At 51.2% G+C, this 17,362-nt stretch overlaps 1 protein-coding gene and 1 non-coding gene across 3 annotated transcripts in view; both read right to left on the minus strand.

Moving 5' to 3' along the window:
- The window catches only part of POLR3E (RNA polymerase III subunit E), a 42,887-nt gene extending 30,452 nt beyond the window's left edge, over positions 1-12,435 (minus strand). The window contains exons 1-2 of one of the 2 annotated variants that reach the window (XM_070413693.1): positions 12,321-12,435; positions 8,766-8,883 (exon numbers count right to left, since the gene is read on the minus strand). The gene's annotated coding sequence lies outside the window, so the exon portion shown is untranslated. The remainder of the gene's footprint in view (positions 1-8,765; positions 8,884-12,320) is intronic. The other variant, XM_070413692.1, reaches the window with a different exon arrangement.
- Positions 12,436-12,621: 186 nt separating this feature from the next.
- On the minus strand, positions 12,622-12,703 carry TRNAL-AAG (transfer RNA leucine (anticodon AAG)). The gene has a single exon. It is a non-coding gene; the product is annotated as a tRNA-Leu (tRNA).
- Positions 12,704-17,362: the final 4,659 nt, after the last annotated feature.

Here is a 17,362-nt window from a genome sequence, read left to right on the forward strand (position 1 = left end):
CCCATTGGCTAATTAGCGAGATATGCAAATTAACCACCAGCCAATATGGCGGCTAATTTGCATATTGCAGGCAGACCGACTGCCAACTGCCAGCTCCCTTCCATCCAAGGCTGGCGGCAGAGGTCCCTGCCCTCATCCGGGCCTCCTGCGGGGGACCCAGGGCTGGCGGGTGGGACCCTGGTAATCGGGCACCCGCCCCGCCCTCATCCGGGCCTCCCACGGGGGACCCAGGGCTGGCGGGTGGGACCCTGGTAATCGGGCACCCGCCCTGCCCTCATCCGGGCCTCCCGTGGGGAACCCAGGGCTGGCGGGTGGGACCGAGGTGTTCAGCACCCGCTCCATCCTCATCCAGGCCTCCCGCGGGGACCTGGGGCTGGTGGGTGGGACCACGGTGTTCGGCACCCGCTCCGCCCTCATCCGGGCCTCCCGCAGGGAACCCGGGGCTGGCAGGTGGGACCTCGGTGTTCGGCACCCGATCCGCCCTCATCCGGGCCTCCCGTGGGGGACCCAGGGCTGGCGGGTGGGACCGAGGTGTTCAGCACCCGCTCCATCCTCATCTGGGCCTCCCGCGGGGACCTGGGGCTGGTGGGTGGGACCACGGTGTTCGGCACCCGCTCCGCCCTCATCCGGGCCTCCCGCAGGGAACCCGGGGCTGGCAGGTGGGACCTCGGTGTTCGGCACCCGATCCGCCCTCATCCGGGCCTCCCGTGGGGGACCCAGGGCTGGCAGGTGGGGCCACGGTGTTCGGCACCTGCTCTGCCCTCATCCGGGCCTCCCGCCGGGTCCTGGGGTTGGCAGTGGGGCCGCAGCTATCGGGTACCCACCTGGGTATCCGCTGTGCTACGGGCAGGGCGGCAGCAGTGATCTGCCCGCTGGCACATCCCATGTGCTACCCAACTTGGGCGGGCAGGTCACGGGCATGCCTGGCAGCCTCAGTCAGTGCCTCAAGCCCCAGCAGCAGCAGCAGCAGCGGCAGTGGCAGTGGCAATAGCCCTGGCGGCAGTGCCCCTGACCTGCCCGCCCAGGTTTGAGTGGCCCCAAGCGGGCAGTGCTTTCCATCAGCCGATGGTTGGCGAACACGCATGCAGGTGAAATCACCAGCGCCTTCTTTCCCACAGGCCTGAACCTGTGGGAAAACAGGCGCCCTGAGCTGGTGATCCCAAAGGCCTGATAGCGGGGCAGTGGAGGCCGTGTTGGGACTGCGGAGTGGTGAGCAGGCAGAACATGGCCCTGATTGGGCCAGTCGCTATGATGCCCACTGTAGCCAGCACACCGCCTGATCAGGGGGCCAGCAGCCAACCTCGCAGCCCCTCCCCCCTGCAGGCCTTCCCCTGATCAGACTCTCCCATCCACATGGAGAGCAGGGTGCTCAGAGCCTGGACCCTTCCTAGCAGCCCCGAGTCCCTGGGGTTAAGAATTCTGATGGCCCTGCCCAGAGTAGAGGTGCCTGAGGGGCAGGGACGGGGACCACAGGCCTCCAGGGAGCACCGCAGAGTTGGCAATGAGAGGAGAGGGCCTGTGAAGGGGGAGAAGGTGAAGCCAGTGGACATCAGCCCAGAATCCAGCCCTTCCCCTCCTGAGGCAGCAGGACCTAAACCCCAAACCCCAGCCAAAATTGGAAGAGCCTGGGGGAGCTTCAGGAAAGTCTACGAAAAGCTGCACATTGAGAATGAGAGATTTCGTGAGGCCCTGACCCAGACCATGCTGCGGCTGGAGCAGCTCAAGGTGGAGCTGGAGCGCGCCATGCAGAGGCAAGAACACTTTGCAGAGAGGCCGGCCATCCTGGAGCTGGCGAGATTTGAGTGCAGGGCCCTGGAGTGCAAGGCCGCTGAGCTGGAAGAGGAGCTGAAGGGCCTGTCCAATCTCCGAGCTGACAACCAGCGCCTCAAGGATGAAAATGTGGCCCTGATCTGCGTCATCAGCAAACTGTCCAAGTGACCCCGGAGGACTTGCTCCTGCACCCGCATTTATACAGCTGCTTTTGCCACATGCACCCCTTCCCTGTGTGAACATGAGTGATAGGGCTGTCGAGGAGTCTCTGAGAAGCCATAACGTTCCTTGAGATCTCCAGGTTAGGAGGGGAGGACAGAGCCCCCAGGAGCCAAGGGGGCCATCTGAGGCCAGGTAGGGGGACCAAGGCTGCAGGCAGGAACAGAAAGGAACTGGGGACCAGGAAGTGCCAAGACCAGTAGCCAGGACGAGAGTGGTCACCCAGAGGTCCCCTCTCACGTGTGCTGCCACCAGTCACCCCTCCAGGCCCTGAGCAGGGATCCTAGAATGTGCCAAGCATCCCGCTGGCCTGGGCTAGGTGAGCTTGTATATAGGGTCTGTGTGCAATAGGGAGGGATGTCTTCTATTTTTTGCTGCCCCCTCCCCATCGCTCTCCTGGGCAGGGGGAGAAGGTCTTTTTCAGACATAGCATAGGCACCACAAATTAAAATTGTGGAGTTGCCAAAAAAAAAAAAAGAAGAGCAGGCTGACTGGCCAAATACCCCTTCTCTTCCCCACCCCCCCCCGCCCCCCCCGCCAGCCACATCCTTGACCAACCTGCCCCACCACAATAGGCCCACAGCCCCTCCCCGTGGCTATCTGCCCCTGATTGCACCCCCCCACCCCAAGAGGGGGCAGGGCTGGGCGGCCAATGTCCTGCAGCCCCTCCCCAGGTTGGCCCCACCCTTGATCCCCCCACTCCGGCAGGGCTGGCCAGCCAATCTCCTGCAGCCTCTCCCCTTGCCCCCCCCCCCGCCCCCCCGCAATCAGGGGCAGGGCTGGCTGGCCAACCACCCATGGCTCTTCCCCCAGGCCACTGGCCCTGATCGCCACCCCCCCAACCCATTTGGGGGGGGTGGTTGCCCAGCCCACCAACCACAGCCCCTCCCCATGGCCAGCCCCACCCCCAATCGGCCCCCCCAACCCCAATCAGGCTGGTGGGGGGGGGCAGTTGGGAGCAATCAGGCCGGTGGCAGGGGGTAGTTGGGGGCAAACAGGCTGGCAGGGGAGGCAGTTGGGGGTGATCAGGCCAGCAGTTGGGGGTGATCAGGCTGGCAAACAGAGTGGTTAGGGGCAATCAGGCAGGCACACAGGCAGGTAAGTGGTTAAGAGCCAGCGGTCCTGAGTTGCTAGAGGGATGTCCGACTGCTGGTAAAGGATCGGGCCTAAACAGGCAGTCTGAATCCCCCAAGGAGTCCCAGATTGGAGAGGGTGCAGGCCAGGCTGAGGGGCGCCGCCCCCCCCCCCCCCCCCCTCCCCCCAGTGCACGAATTTCGTGCACCAGGCCTCTAGTCCTATATAATAAAAGAGAAACATGTAAATTGGCCATCCCTCCACTATGCTCACCAGCCAATCAGGAGTGAGCATGCAAATTAACCCGACAAAGATGGTGGGCCTGTGGGCAGTGTGCATGTGCACAAGCACCAAGCGGCTGTGGGCAGGCGTCTCACCCCACCCTGCCCCGGCCACTCTATAAACATAGCGGGCTGGTGAGCAGCGCGTGCCGGCGTCCTGCCCCACCCAGGCCTCTCTGGGCCTGTGGGGAGTGCATCCGGAGAGTCTCTGGGCAGGGGAGGTGGGCTGGCAGAGGGCGGCCTGTACTCCCTATGGCGGTGGTGGCAGCCGTGAGTGCACCAAGGGGAGCCTGTGGGCCGACCTGAAGTAGCGCCTGCAGGCCATCAGCGCTGAGGAGTGGCTGCGCAAGTCCTGCCTCCTGGCCCAGAAAGTGTGCGATCACAGGGACAGCCACCGAGGCGGGCCAGATTGACGTCCTCCTGGCCGCACCATGGGCATTTGCGGATCTGCGAAGTCATAGGCTTCCAGTGCACACATCCTCTCCTCCTGCCCTGGCGTGCGAACGTCCCCCAGCACACTGTCACCCTCCCGCGCCTGCAACAGTTCCGGACCAAGGCGCACGCAAGTTCCCCCCACCCCTCCGATGCACTTCCATCAACCCCAGCATGCCTACGTCCCCCACAGGACGTGCGCAGGTCCCCTCCAACACGCTCACGTCCTTTGGAGAGTGTCTGGGTGTTCTGGGTGCTGAGGGTGGGCGCCTGTGAGATGACAGTGAGAGGGCGCAGTGGTGATGTCGTTCCTGCAGAGGCCAGGGCTAGTGCAGGTGCTGAGGCGGGAGCAGGTGCAGACAGACACACCCAGTGGGTGTGGGCCGCCCTCACTGAGGTGCCTTTGGTCAGCATTCAAGATCAGGAACCCAGAGGCGGCAAGGAGTTCCGTCCTCTCAGTGAAACGGTGGGATAGTTGGGGCGACTGCAGAGGAGGAATGTGCACTTGGGGTGCCAGCGCCCATGAGCGAAGGCTGCCCTGACTGAGCCTCGCTCATGTGGGGCCTAGCGCACTCCTGCTGGGCAGCGGGTGACAGGACGTGCTTTTCCGAGTTAATGAGAGAAAACATTGATTCTCCCACTGCCTGTGAAGGTGGAAAGTGAAGTGGGGAGACATGCGGGAGTGAGCGAGGTTCCCTGTCTGGGGGTTCCAAACCCGCTGTTGGTTCCTTTCACCACTGACTAAAGATATACAGGGTGTCCCCCCAAAATGTATACACACTTTGAATACCTACTAATTCCAATGGGTTTAAGCATGAAAAGAAAGAAACAACAATGGAGCTGTCATCTGTTAAAAGTGTGGGCACGCCCTAACCGGTTTGGCTCAGTGGATAGAGCGTCGGCCTGCGGACTAAAGGGTCCCAGGTTCGATTCCGGCCAGGGGCATGTACCTTGGCTGCGGGTACATCCCCAGTAGGGGGTGTGCAGGAGGCAGCTGAATCAATGTTTCTCTCTCATCATGCTTCTAACTCTCTATCCCTCTCCCTTCCTCTCTGTAAAAAAAAAAAATCAATTAAAAAAAAAAAAGTCAACAGAGGCAAAACTGGTTCTTTAAAAAAAAAAAAAAAGTGTGGGCACAAACAGGCAGTCGAACATTTCCCGAGAGGTCCCGGATTGGAGAGGGTGCAGGCCAGACTGAGGGCCCACTCCCCTCCCCCCTGCACGAATTTTGTGCACTGGGCTACTAGTCAACATATAAACGAGAGTAAGAGAATATGAAAAGAACAGAGAAGAATGACACAATCGGAAAACAATCAATAATTATTTTAAATGTAACTATCAATATTTATTTTAAATGTAATGGACTAAATGCTACAATCAAAAGACATAGGGTGGCTGAACAGATAAAAATAAAAACCAAGACCCAAACATATGCTACCTGTAAGAGAACCACTTCAGATCAAAAGACACAAGCAGACTGAAAGCTGCAGGAGGCAACCAATCCATATGTCTCTCTCACACTGATGTTTCTCTCTCCCCTCCTCCTTCCCGTCCACTCTCTCTAAAAATCAATAGAAAAAATATCCTTGGGTAAGGATACAATAAATAAATAACTAAATAAATAGGAAATAAAAGACAACAATTAAACAAAAGTATATACTGTGCTCGTGGATAGGAAGATTTTAACAATAAAATGCCCATACTACCTAAAGCAATCCATAGATTCAATGCAGTTACTATCAAATGCCTGGCCAGTTTAGCCAAGTGGTTAGAGCAGGAGGCAACCAATCAATATGTCTCTTCTCACACTGATGTTTCTCTCTCCCCTCCTCTTCCTTCTTTCTCTCCTACTCCACCCTCCTTTTCACTCTAAAGGGGGAAAAATCAATGAAAAAAATATCCCCAGGTAAGGATTAAAAAAGAAAAAAATACCACTGGCATTTTTCACAGAACTAGGACAAATAATCCAAAAATTTATACAGGACCACAGAAGACCCTAGATACCCACAGCAATCTTGAGAAAGAACAAAGTTGGAGGTATCATGCCACCTGATATCAAACTATATTACCAGGCTACAGTAATCAAAACAGCATAGACTGGTATAAAAAGAGACACACAGACCAATGGAATAGAACATAGACTCCAGAAATAAACACATGCCTATATGGTCAAGTAATCTATGACTCAGGAGGCAAGAATATACAATGAGATAAAGACAGATTCTTCAATAAATGGTGTTGGGAAAATTAAACAGACACATGCAAAAGAATGAAACTGGACTACCTTCGTACACCATATACAAGAATAAATTCAAAATGGATCGAAGACTTAAATGTAAGACCTCAAACCATAAAACTCCTAGAAGAAAACATAGGCAGTGAACTGTTGGACATCACTCTTAGTAATATTTTTTTGGCAGACAAAGGAAACAAAAGAAAAAGTAAACAAATGAGATTACATTGAATTAAAAAACTTTTGCACAGTAAATGAAACCATCAATAAAACAAAAAAACAACCTACCCAATGGAAAAAGACATTTGCTAATGATATATCCAATAAGAGGTTAATATCCAAGACGAACTCATACAACCTACAGGGTGTATAATTTAAACTAACCACAGAGCTCTGCATCTTCGTCTGACTGGTCTGTGCATAAGAGAGCACTTTAGGAGGCAAGACTGACACAGGAGTTCCCAGGCTCTGCCCTGGGTCTGTGCTCAGTTTCTATCAGTTCGGTGTAGATTTTAGTTCCATATTTGCAACTCCAAGCCCACATGGTAAAGTCTGTGTAGTCTGTCCTCGAGCTTGTTTGGCTGCACCTGAATCATAAGCTACTACAACTAGAATAAAGAATTTCCAAGCCTGCCCCAGCTGGTTTGGCTCACTGGATAGAGCGTCAGCCTGTAGATAAAGGGTCCCAGGTTCGATTAGGGCCAAAGGCACATGCCGGGTTGTGAGCTCAATCCTCCCCCAGTAGGGGGCGTGCAGGAGGCAGCCAATCAATGATTATCTCTCATTATTGATGTTTCTATCTCTCTATCTCTCTCCCTTCCTCTCAGAAATCAATAAAAATATATTAAAAAAAAAAAAAAAAGACTAAAGCCATGGATAAAATTAATGTTGTTAAAAAAAAAAAAAAAAAGGAATGACCGAGGCTGCGTCTCGTTTAGGTGCACGGGAGTGGGCTTTGCACATAGTGGGTTTGGAGCTGACTGGGAACAATGGGGAATTACATCAGCTGTGGTTGTCACGTTGTTGGTTTTTTTCTCCCCTTTTTTTCTTGTTTATCATCTTGTGAAAGGTTTCGAAACTCGGTAATAAAAACAGTTGGTGTAAAAAATAAAAAAAGAACTCATACAAACTTAATACCAAAAAACAAACAGGGTGAGGGACAGGGGAAGGCTAGAAGAGGTCAATGGGGGGAGAAAGAGGGACATATGGGATACTTTCAACAATAAAGATTTAAAAAAATAAAAAACCAAACAAACTAGAATTCAAACAAACAAACCGAATTAAAAAAAAATATGGGCAGAGTAACTGAATAGACATTTCTCCAAAGAGGACATACAAATAGCCAATAGACTCATGAAAGGATACTCAATGTGACTGATTATCAGAGAAATGCAAATTAAAACCACAATGAGAATGCACTTCAGACCAATGAGAATGGCTGTCACCAATAAATCAACAATTAAGTGTTGGCCAGGATGTGGAGAAAAGGGAACCCTCATGCACTGCTGATGGCACTGCAAATTGGCACAGCCACTATGAAGACCAGTTTGGAGGCCCTTTACCCTAAAAAAATTGAAAATAGAATTACCTTATGACTCAGCAATCCCACCTTCTGTGTATTTATCCAAAGAAATTCGAAACACTAATTCAAAAAGATATATACACCTGGCCAGTGTGGTTCAGTGGTTGAGTGTCGACCTAAGAACCAGTTCAGTTTGATTGCTGGTCAGGGCACATGCTCAGGCGGTAGCCTCAATCCCCACAAGGGGGTGTGCTGGAGGCAGCCAATCAATGATTCCCTTTTACCATTACTATTTCTCTCTCTCCATGTCCCTTCCTTTCTGAATTCAATAAAAAATATATTAAAGCCTGGCCAGGCGCTAGCCAGTTTGTCTCGGTGGATGAAGCATCAGCCTGTGGACTGAAGGGTCCCAGGTTCGATTCCAGTCAAGGGCACATGCCCGGGCTGCGGGCTCGATCCCCAGTGGGGGGCATGCAGGAGGCAGCCAATCAATGATTCTCTGTCATCATTGATGTTTCTCTCTCTCTCTCTCTCTCTCCCTTCCTCTCTGAAATCAATAAAAAAATTTAAACAAAAATATATATTTTAAAAGAAACAGCCCTAGCTGGTTTGGCTCAGTGGATACAGGGCCAGCCCCACAGACGGAAAGGTCTTGGGTTAGATGCCAGTCAAGGGCACTCCACACATATTTGTTGTCTAAATAAACGAATCACAGGGATGTTACTCAATAAGGAGCTCCCAAGAGCTTCTGAGTAGAGGTCGATCTTGGTGGGGTAAAAAGCCAGACAAGAGGGAAACAGGCCACTGTGACAAGTTGGAAAAGGAAGACGAGTGAAAACCAGTAGCCCCAAATGCACAGCTTTAGGTGCCTTCTAAGACCAGACAGAGGGTCTGGATGGGAGAACCAAAGACCCCACTTGTCTGCACTAGCTGCCAGGTGCCACAGATGGCAAGCATCTCCTTCCTCTCCAGCTGGCTCTGTGGACACCTGAGAAACTGGGACTCCTGGGTGTGGCCTGGGCAGCTCTCAAGATGCAATCCTTCCCAATCACAGGCTTTCTCCGCCATTGTTGGGCTCTGCGGACCCCTCCCTAGTCAGAGGAGCTCCTCCCTCCAGGCAGGACATCTGACTGGATCAGAACAGGGGTTTTCGCCCTGGCCGGTTTGGCTCAGTGGACAGTGTTTGCCTGCGGACCAAAGGGTTCCAGGTTAGAATTTGGTCAAGGGCACATACCTTGGTTGCAGGCTCCTCCCCGGCCCGGACACTGGTCAGGGCTCATGCAGGAGAAACCAATAAATGTGTTTCTCTCACAGTGATATTTCTCTGTCGTTCCCTCTCTCTTCCACTCTCTCTAAAAATCAACAGAAACATATCCTCAGGTGAAGATTAAAAAGAAAAACAGGGGTTTTCACCTCCTGTTACCCACCATCCCATCCAACTCAGTGGCTTTCAGTTTTCAGCCTAAGACCCACAGTAAGAAATCCATTGGGGTGGTGGGGGTGGGGATAAGAGATCAACCAAAGGACTTATATCCATGCATATGAGCATGACCAATGGACACAGATAGTAAGGGGGTAGGGCCATGTGCTGGGGGAGGAGAGGGGAGCTGGTTGGGAGAGGTCAATGGGGAAAAAGGAGACATATGTAAAACTTTCAACAAGAATTTTTTAAAAATCCATTTCATATTAACAACCCAGAAGATACAATCACATAAAAACAAGGTTTCACAACCATAATTGTCTACTCTATGTGAGGCAGAGATGCTCTCTACCCTCGCTCATTAAAATGAAAAATGCTGGCCGATGTGGGTCAGCGGTCAGAGTATTGGCCCCAGTACCCAAGCGTCTCAGTTAGATTCTCTGTCAATGGCAGGTTCGATCACCGGCCTGGTCAGGACAAGTGTGGAGGCAACCAATTAATGTGTCTCTCTCACATTGATGTTTCTTTCTCCCTTCCTCCTTATCTATAAAAATCAATGAAGAAAAATCCTCTGGTGAGGATTAACAAACAAACAAAAAAGCAAAATTTTAAAAAATGCTGGTTAATATCCCAAGTTGATGTTACATCCCTCTAATATTTGGTCTTGACCTGCAATTTGAAGAGTACTGCTTCAGCAAATTTTCCTGTAGCCCCTCCTTCCTGCCTCCAATTCTCCTAGAAACAGCCAGAGCTGTCCTTGTAAATCACATCCTCCTCCTGCTGACAACCCTTAACTGTCACACAGAACAAAATCCAAACTTCCTTCCACAGCCCCTGCCTTTCATCATCCACTCGCTGGACCTGCCAGCCCAGCCTGCCTCAGGACCTTTGCACATCATGTATTCCCGGGTCTTCTCAGGCCTGGCTCCTTTTCATTAGATATCACCACCACCCCTTCCAGGAGAAGCTGGGTTCTCTGACCACCCCACCCCATCTTAAAGCATCCCCACCCCAAATCCCTTCCTGGTCATTACCACCTCTCCCTGTTCTATTTCCTTTGTGGTTTTTCCCACAACCTGGAACTACTTCGTCTATTTGCTTGTGTTGTCTACATTTGCACTGCAGTGGTTCTCAACCTTCTGGCCCTTTAAATACAGTTCCTCATATTGTGAACCAACCATAAAATTATTTTTGTTGCTACTTCATAACTGTAATGTTGCTACTGTTATGAATCATAATGTAAATATCTGATATGCAGGATGGTCTTAGGCGACCCCTGTGAAAGGGTCGTTCGACTGCCAAAGGGGTCACGACCCATAGGTTGAGAACCGCTGCACTAGAGTCTAAGCTCCATCAGGGCCACTGAGTGCTTCAACCAGCAAGTGAAGATAATTACATTTATTTAATCAAGTTGTGAACGGGATTATTCTTTCTATCTCTCAATTTACACTGATCTCTCAACACCTAGAACAGTGCCTGGCATGAAGTATACACAATATAGTACAAAGAATGAGTGAGTGAATGAGCACATGGAATCAGGTGGTCATAAAACTTCAACCCAGCGAGCCTAACTCAGCCCAGCCCGAGGGCGGGACTCCTGTGCGCATGAGAACAGACAGGCTGTGGCCCAGGAGGGAGCAGGCTTCCGGCCACCAGGAAAGCCAAGCTGTGCCACATCAGCAGTGGCCACCCAGGGCCTCAGCAGGGAAGGGCGCCGTGGCAGTGGCTCCACGGCCTTGGGCGCAGGAAGCGTCCCCACAGTGAAAGGGACAGGGACACCAGGTGGAGGAGAGGGACAGAGCAGAGGAGCACCTGAAGGTGGGCTGGGTGTACCTATGCTGCACCCAATCCAACCTGCCAGCCAATCAGAAAAGCAGAAGCAATCTCAAGAGCTCTCCAGCCGCTGGAGGGAGGAGAGCGGTCTCCGGGGACAGAAGACAATGAATGGAGTGCAGGGGAAAGAGCCCCGGGGCAAGTCCCAAGGCCCGGCTTCTAGCTGGCTCTATGCCCCTGAGCAAGGCGGCTCCCTTTTCCGAGTCACGGGTTTCCACCGTTGAAGGCGAAGGCAGCGTTGGCCCGGGGGGACAAGCAGCAGGGCCTGGCCAGGGAGCTGGTCTCAGCTGGTGAGAGCCTGGTCCCCATCCGCCAGGTCACGTACAAGAATGAACCAATGAACGCACGCCTAAGTGGAACAACAAATCCACGTTTTTTTCTTCCCCTCCCTCCCTCCTGCCCCCTTCTCTAATACCAATCAATCAAAAAAATTCTTTTGAAGAATTAGCCCTAAATGAGCATCAGCCCCTTCTCTGAGGACTTCACATCTATTCTCATTTCATCTCCGAAGTCAAGATTCATCGTCTCCAAATAGGAAACGCGGGGACCGAGGCTCAGAGAGGGAATAACTTGCAAGGTCACGGCGCTGGGGGACGGCAGCCCGGACAGAGCCCGCTCCGGCCGATGTCAAAGCGCCTTCGCATCCTTAGCTCCGGCCCCGCTCCCTCCGAGGAGCCGGCAGGACGGCGCAGCGGGCAAGGGCCCGGACTCCGGCGCCGCGCGGCGCAGGTTCAAGCCCCACGTCTGCCGCTCAGCGCCGCGGCCGCGGGACCCGCGAGGGGCCGGGGCCGCCACCCTTTTCACCCCCGAGACGGGGAGAAGCACAGGCCTCCGAGGACGCGCCGCGGGCTGAACCCCGGGAGGAGCGTGCCCTGGGCGTCCATCTCCACTCGGGCCATGTTTTCTCCCCTCGCCGGAGGGTCGGCCTCCCACCCCGGGGCAGGGAGGTCCGTGAGCCCATTTCACAGGTGAGAACCGGGCCGCTGCTGACACCTCGCTTCCTGCCCCGGCGCCAACGGGAGCACAGGGCAGGCGGCCGGCTACCCTGACGGGCTGGGCGACGCTCACCGACCGGTCACCGCGGGCCCCGTGAACGCCGGCCACGGCCCGAGAGAGCGCGGAGGCCGGGCCGGCTCCCGGCTGGCAGACCGGTGCCCTCCCGCTGCCCTCCGGGCGGGCCGCGGTCCCGAGCCGCTCGGCCCAATGGGTTTCGCCCCCCTCGCGGCGGCCAGGCCCCCACGCAGCCACGCCACGCCGGCGGGACTCCGGCCGCCTCCGGACAGGCGCTCCGGCAGGAGGCTCGGGAGGACGCGCCAGGCGGCTGGGCCCTGAGTCACCGGCGGCCGCGGCCTCCGACTCTCGGGCGGAGGTCGGAGAGCGCGGCCGGCGGGGTCCCCCGAAGCAGGCTGCGACCCCCCGCCCGGCCCCGGCGGCCCCGGCCCGTGGGCGCAGCGCGGCCTCCCGGCTCCTCAGCGGCCCAGGCCGGGCCCCGCCGCGAGGGCAGCTCACGCGCGGGCGCGGGCCCTCCGCACTCACCTCGACGGGGCCGCGCGGGCGGCGGCGGCGGCTCAGGGTCCCGAGGTCTGCAGGGTGGCGGCGCCCGGCTCTCGGCTCAGGCGGCGGCCATGTTGTTGCTGGAGAAACTCCGGCGGACACGTGGGGGGAGCGGGCAGGGCTTCCACTTCCTCTTACCCACAATGCCCCGCCCTGCGCGCTGGGGCCGCCCCGCGTCGCCGCCGCATTCCGCGGCCCCAGCAACGCCTGGCGGCAGGGGGCGCTTTAGCACCCTCCAAACTGCGCAAAACAGCCCCGTGACTAGGGGCAAAAGATGGACTCCTGGCAGCGGTGGGATTCGAACCCACGCCCCCGAAGAGACTGGAGCCTTAATCCAGCGCCTTAGACCGCTCGGCCACGCTACCCAGATGTGCCAGGTCCCTCCCAGAGGACTGCTAAATACATTTATAAGAAAGTGCAATGCAATTTTACTATAATGTATATTTATCTGATCGTAAAAGAAACATTTAGAAAAACTGTGGAAAACAACATGGCATTCCTCAAATATTAAAAACATAATTACCATATGATCCAGAAATTTCTGTTCTGGGAATATGCCATGTAGTTAAAATATCTGCTCAGATATTTAAACCCAGACTTGTTCCAAATGGGTTTTAGAGCGTAAAGCAGGTTAAGAATCTGTTCTGAGTGGGCGTTTAACCAGGAGACCTTCGGTTAACCCAGGCTCGGGTAGGAATCTCAGGAGGAACGATGGATTCGGCAGTAACCGGCCTCCTCCCCCTCACACTCCCAGGGGCGCAAAGGTCTGGCACAATTAATGCGTGAATTATTGCAGAATATTAAAACTTTATGCCCCTCCGAAGAGGTAACCATTATTATCAGCTTATATGTCCTTTTGTGTCTTTTGCTGTGAATTCACATGGGTATATTCATATGGGTATATGGATGTATCTGTAGAAAATAGATGTTTTGTTTTTATTGAGTATGGGTTTTTACATAAATATTTTCATACCATTATCTGCAATTAACTAGTTTTTCACCCTTCTATTATTTTAATATACCTATCCATGTTGATGTATATAGTTATTTAAAATACAGAAAAAATACAAAAATAATCATCCATAGTCTCACCACCAATTATTTTCCTATACTGTACTCTTTATTAAAAGTGACATAGGGAATGGTATGAATATGTTGTCCTTTTAAAACTCCATGAAAAATATTAGACCATTACAAATAAAAAGACCCCTTCCCCAGCATCCTCCCCTGGTTATAACTATTATCATGAATTTGATGTGTGTCCTTCCAATCCATGTCCTATACATATATATATATATATATATATATATATATATATACAAAAATATATATATATATATATATTTGTATATATACCCATGAACAATGTATAGTATGGTCTTTTATATGTTTTTCCTTAATATAAATATTACTATATTGCACCAATGTCATCCTGCATCTTGTTTTTCTACTCCAACATTATGTTTCTGAGGTCTATTATGACACATACAGATCCAATTTATTCCATGCCATGAAAATGGACATTTAAGTTGTTTATAGTCAGCTGTTATATGCAAGAAAAATAAAATAATAAAAAAAGAACGAGAAGGTGTTACATTCAAGTTTCTGGTTAATAACCAGTTGGCACACACCCTAACATTTGGGCATTCCATATTTCTCCTCTTCAGTTCCTCTTTGAGCTGTTTTATTTCTCCATTAACCTTTACATAAGTGTTGATATGCAAAGATTTCACTGTATTAGGAGAGTTTGTTGCTTTTAAAGGAATTTTTTTAAGTACAGAAGCAGCCATGTATTGGGGATACCTGCCAGGCACGGGGGGAGGGGGGTGGCGGGGGTGGTTAAAGCTAAATGAGGACCGGTCCTTGAGGTCAATAGAGGCATTGATCTAGTCCTGGTGTTTCAGGACCCGAAGGACTGTATTTGTTTGTGAGTTGTATGCTGGGCTTTCTAAAAGGAAATACCTCCATAGTGAAAAACAGTTGCTGGAGTCTCTGCCTAATCCCATTTTCTAAGAGTTCCTGACCAGCTGGGAGTGGGTGCATTCCTGCCTCCGCACCATGGCCCGAGGAAGACGGAGAACTCAGGTTTGACCAATCAGATGCTCTTTTGAGAATCTGAACTGAGACATCATAAATTCCTGATTTGTTAATTTGACTGTTTTGTTGGAATTAGTCTCTGAGACTGACTGGAACAAGGGAGAAAGGGGAACTTGGGGTGGCCACAGTCTGTGAGAGGGATTGGAGAAGGAGAGAAAGCCCACTGGAGAAAGAAGGTGATATAAAATGAAAAGATCAGAATCAAATAAATCAAATGGTTTTCTGGCTCCTTGCTCAAAACCCTTCCCAGGGCTCAGTGGGATTCACATTCTTGCAGACATCCCTTTATCATTGTAATACATTCCTCTTTGATGCTAAAGCTAGTGCTACCTGGTAGCTGTCAATTGTAACCAATGACCCCTTGACACTAGAGCTATTTCTGCCAGAACATTCTAGAGCAGCGGTTCTCAACCTGTGGATCTCGACCCCTTTGGCGGTCGAACGACCCTTTCACAGGGGTCGCCTAAGACCATCCTGCATATCTGATATTTACATAACAGTAGCAACATTACAGTTATGAAGTAACAATGAAAATAATTTTATGGTTGGGTCACAACATGAGGAACTGTATTTAAAGGGCCAGAAGGTTGAGAACCACTGTTCTAGAGCAATTCAGGTCTGTCCCTACTAATACATACTGAATGGGATACTTAACAAGGAGTTTCTTACAGTCTTCCAAGCTCTGTAATTACCAGACAGCTGTGTAATAGGGCTCAACTTTAATTGAACGTCAAACAATCACAATTAAAAAATGAGCAAAGTACCTAAATAGACACTTCTCCAAAGTGGACATACAGATGGCCAAGAGACATGTAAAAAAATGCTCAAAGTCACTGAACTTTGTTCTTCTTTCACACAGCTGTCTGGTGACACTCAGATGAGAAACGAATGAGCAGGAGAAGCAGAAAGTTGTATCAGAACTCCTGGACCCACAGGCTCCCAGCAGCTTTAGGGGCGGGGGGAAGGGCTGAAATCCTGCTAGCCCTTGGTGTGTCCACTTCTCTGCCCCTGGGACAGGTGGAGGAGGAGGACAGCAAACACCACCAATCAAACACTGACCACTGGTCCCCCAACCCCAATCTAGGAATGTCAAGTGAAGAGTCTGCGTATCATAAGCCGCCGGCTGTGGGCAGCGAGGGTGGGCATGGGGGCTCAGTCCCGGATCCCCTCCATTCTTCAGTCTCTTGTCCCTGTAAAAGGAAAATCACCCCAGACCTGGTCTGAGGCCAAATCTTACTACAGGAATCTCCTTCTGGAAAGAAATTAACGTTCCTGACAAAATGCTTAAGCATTTTTCTTATGAAATTTAATAGCATTGACATTTGTACTGGGAAACTAGTTCTCTAACCACCCAGACGACTGTTATTTGTCAGATAAGAGCATAATGAACTTAAACTGGACATTCTTTTCGTTTCCTTTTTACTTAATCATTCTTTTTTTTTTTTTTAATATATTTTATTGATTTTTTACAGAGAGGAAGGGAGAGGGATAGAGAGTTAGAAACATCGATGAGAGAGAAACATCGATCAGCTGCCTCCTGCACACTCCCTACTGGGGATGTGCCCGCAACCAAGGTACATGCCCTTGACTGGAATCGAACCCGGGACCTTTCAGTCCGCAGGCCGACGCTCTATCCACTGAGCCAAACCGGTTAGGGCAACTTAATCATTCTTTATCCTATATAATGTCTTTACTAAGATAAAGACCAAAAGAGAGGTCACCTCGTGCGGGGAGGGGGCCTGAGGGAGCTCTGGGTGCTGCAAATGTTCGAAAACTCATCAAGCACTTAAGCCTGCAATTTACTTGATGTGAGACTCATTAAAAATGATTTTTGAAAACAATTTCCCTATCAAGTATGAATCTTTGAATTAGCCTCCAGGTTAGTTTTGAAAAGGTTTCTTCAGGGCCCTTTCCTCTTCCTAAGGTGTTGTTGTCTTTCCAGAAGCCTTTCCCCCATGTGCTGTTTCCAGTTCTGATTTTTACTTGGAGGGAACGTTCCTCTCTGCAGTCCTAGGGAAACTGTCGATTACAGCCCCAAGAGGGAGGGCACAAAATCAAACACGGCCGATCAGGGCTCTGTCCTGGTGTCTGAATCTGAACACCAGGTGACTTAGCTCAACGGCAGGGTCATGAAGAAACTTCCAGCTGGTGTACCTTCTGCTTCCTAGCTCTCCATTTCTGAGGCCTGATTCTTTCCATTTTACCTTCCATTCTGTAAACTTCTTCCTTCCCCCCAAATTGCTTCTTTGCTAAAGTTAGCCAGCCTTGATTTCTATTACCCACAACCCAGAAACCAGCAGTGTACTAGGGTTCCCTTTTCTCCACATCCCCTCCAGCACTTGTCATTTGTTGATTTGTTGATGGTAGCCATTCTGACAGGTGTGAGGTGATACCTCATTGTCATTTTAATTTGCATCTCTCTGATGGTCAGTGACTTTGAGCATTTTTTTCCTATTAATTTTAGAGAGGAAAGGAGAGGGAGAGATAGAAACATCAATGATGAGAATCATTGATTGGCTGCCTCCTGCATGCCCCCTACTGGGGACTGAGCCTGCAACCCAGGCTGGTGCCCCTGACCAGAATCAAACCTGGGACCCTTCAGTCCGCAGGCCAACGCTCTATCCACGAAGCCAAACCTGCTAGGGCCACTTTGAGCATTTTTTCATATGTCTTTTGGCCATCTGTATGTCCACTTTGGAGAAAATTTAGGTCCTTTGATCATTTTTTAATTGGATTGACGGTCTTCCAATTAAAAACTTTTATTAAGTTGCACGATTTCCTTAGATGTTTTGGATATTAACCCTTTATCAGATGTATCATTGCCAAATATGTTCTCCCATACAGTGGGCTCTCTTTTTGTGTTGTTGATGGTTTCTTTTGCTGTGCAGAAGCTTTTTATTTTGATATAGTCCCATTTATTTTCTCCT

Source organism: Myotis yumanensis, unplaced genomic scaffold, assembly GCF_028538775.1.
Source record: "Myotis yumanensis isolate MYYU_CA2020_CCGP unplaced genomic scaffold, mMyoYum1.0.hap1 SCAF_4, whole genome shotgun sequence".
Classification (NCBI taxonomy): Eukaryota; Metazoa; Chordata; class Mammalia; order Chiroptera; family Vespertilionidae; genus Myotis; species Myotis yumanensis.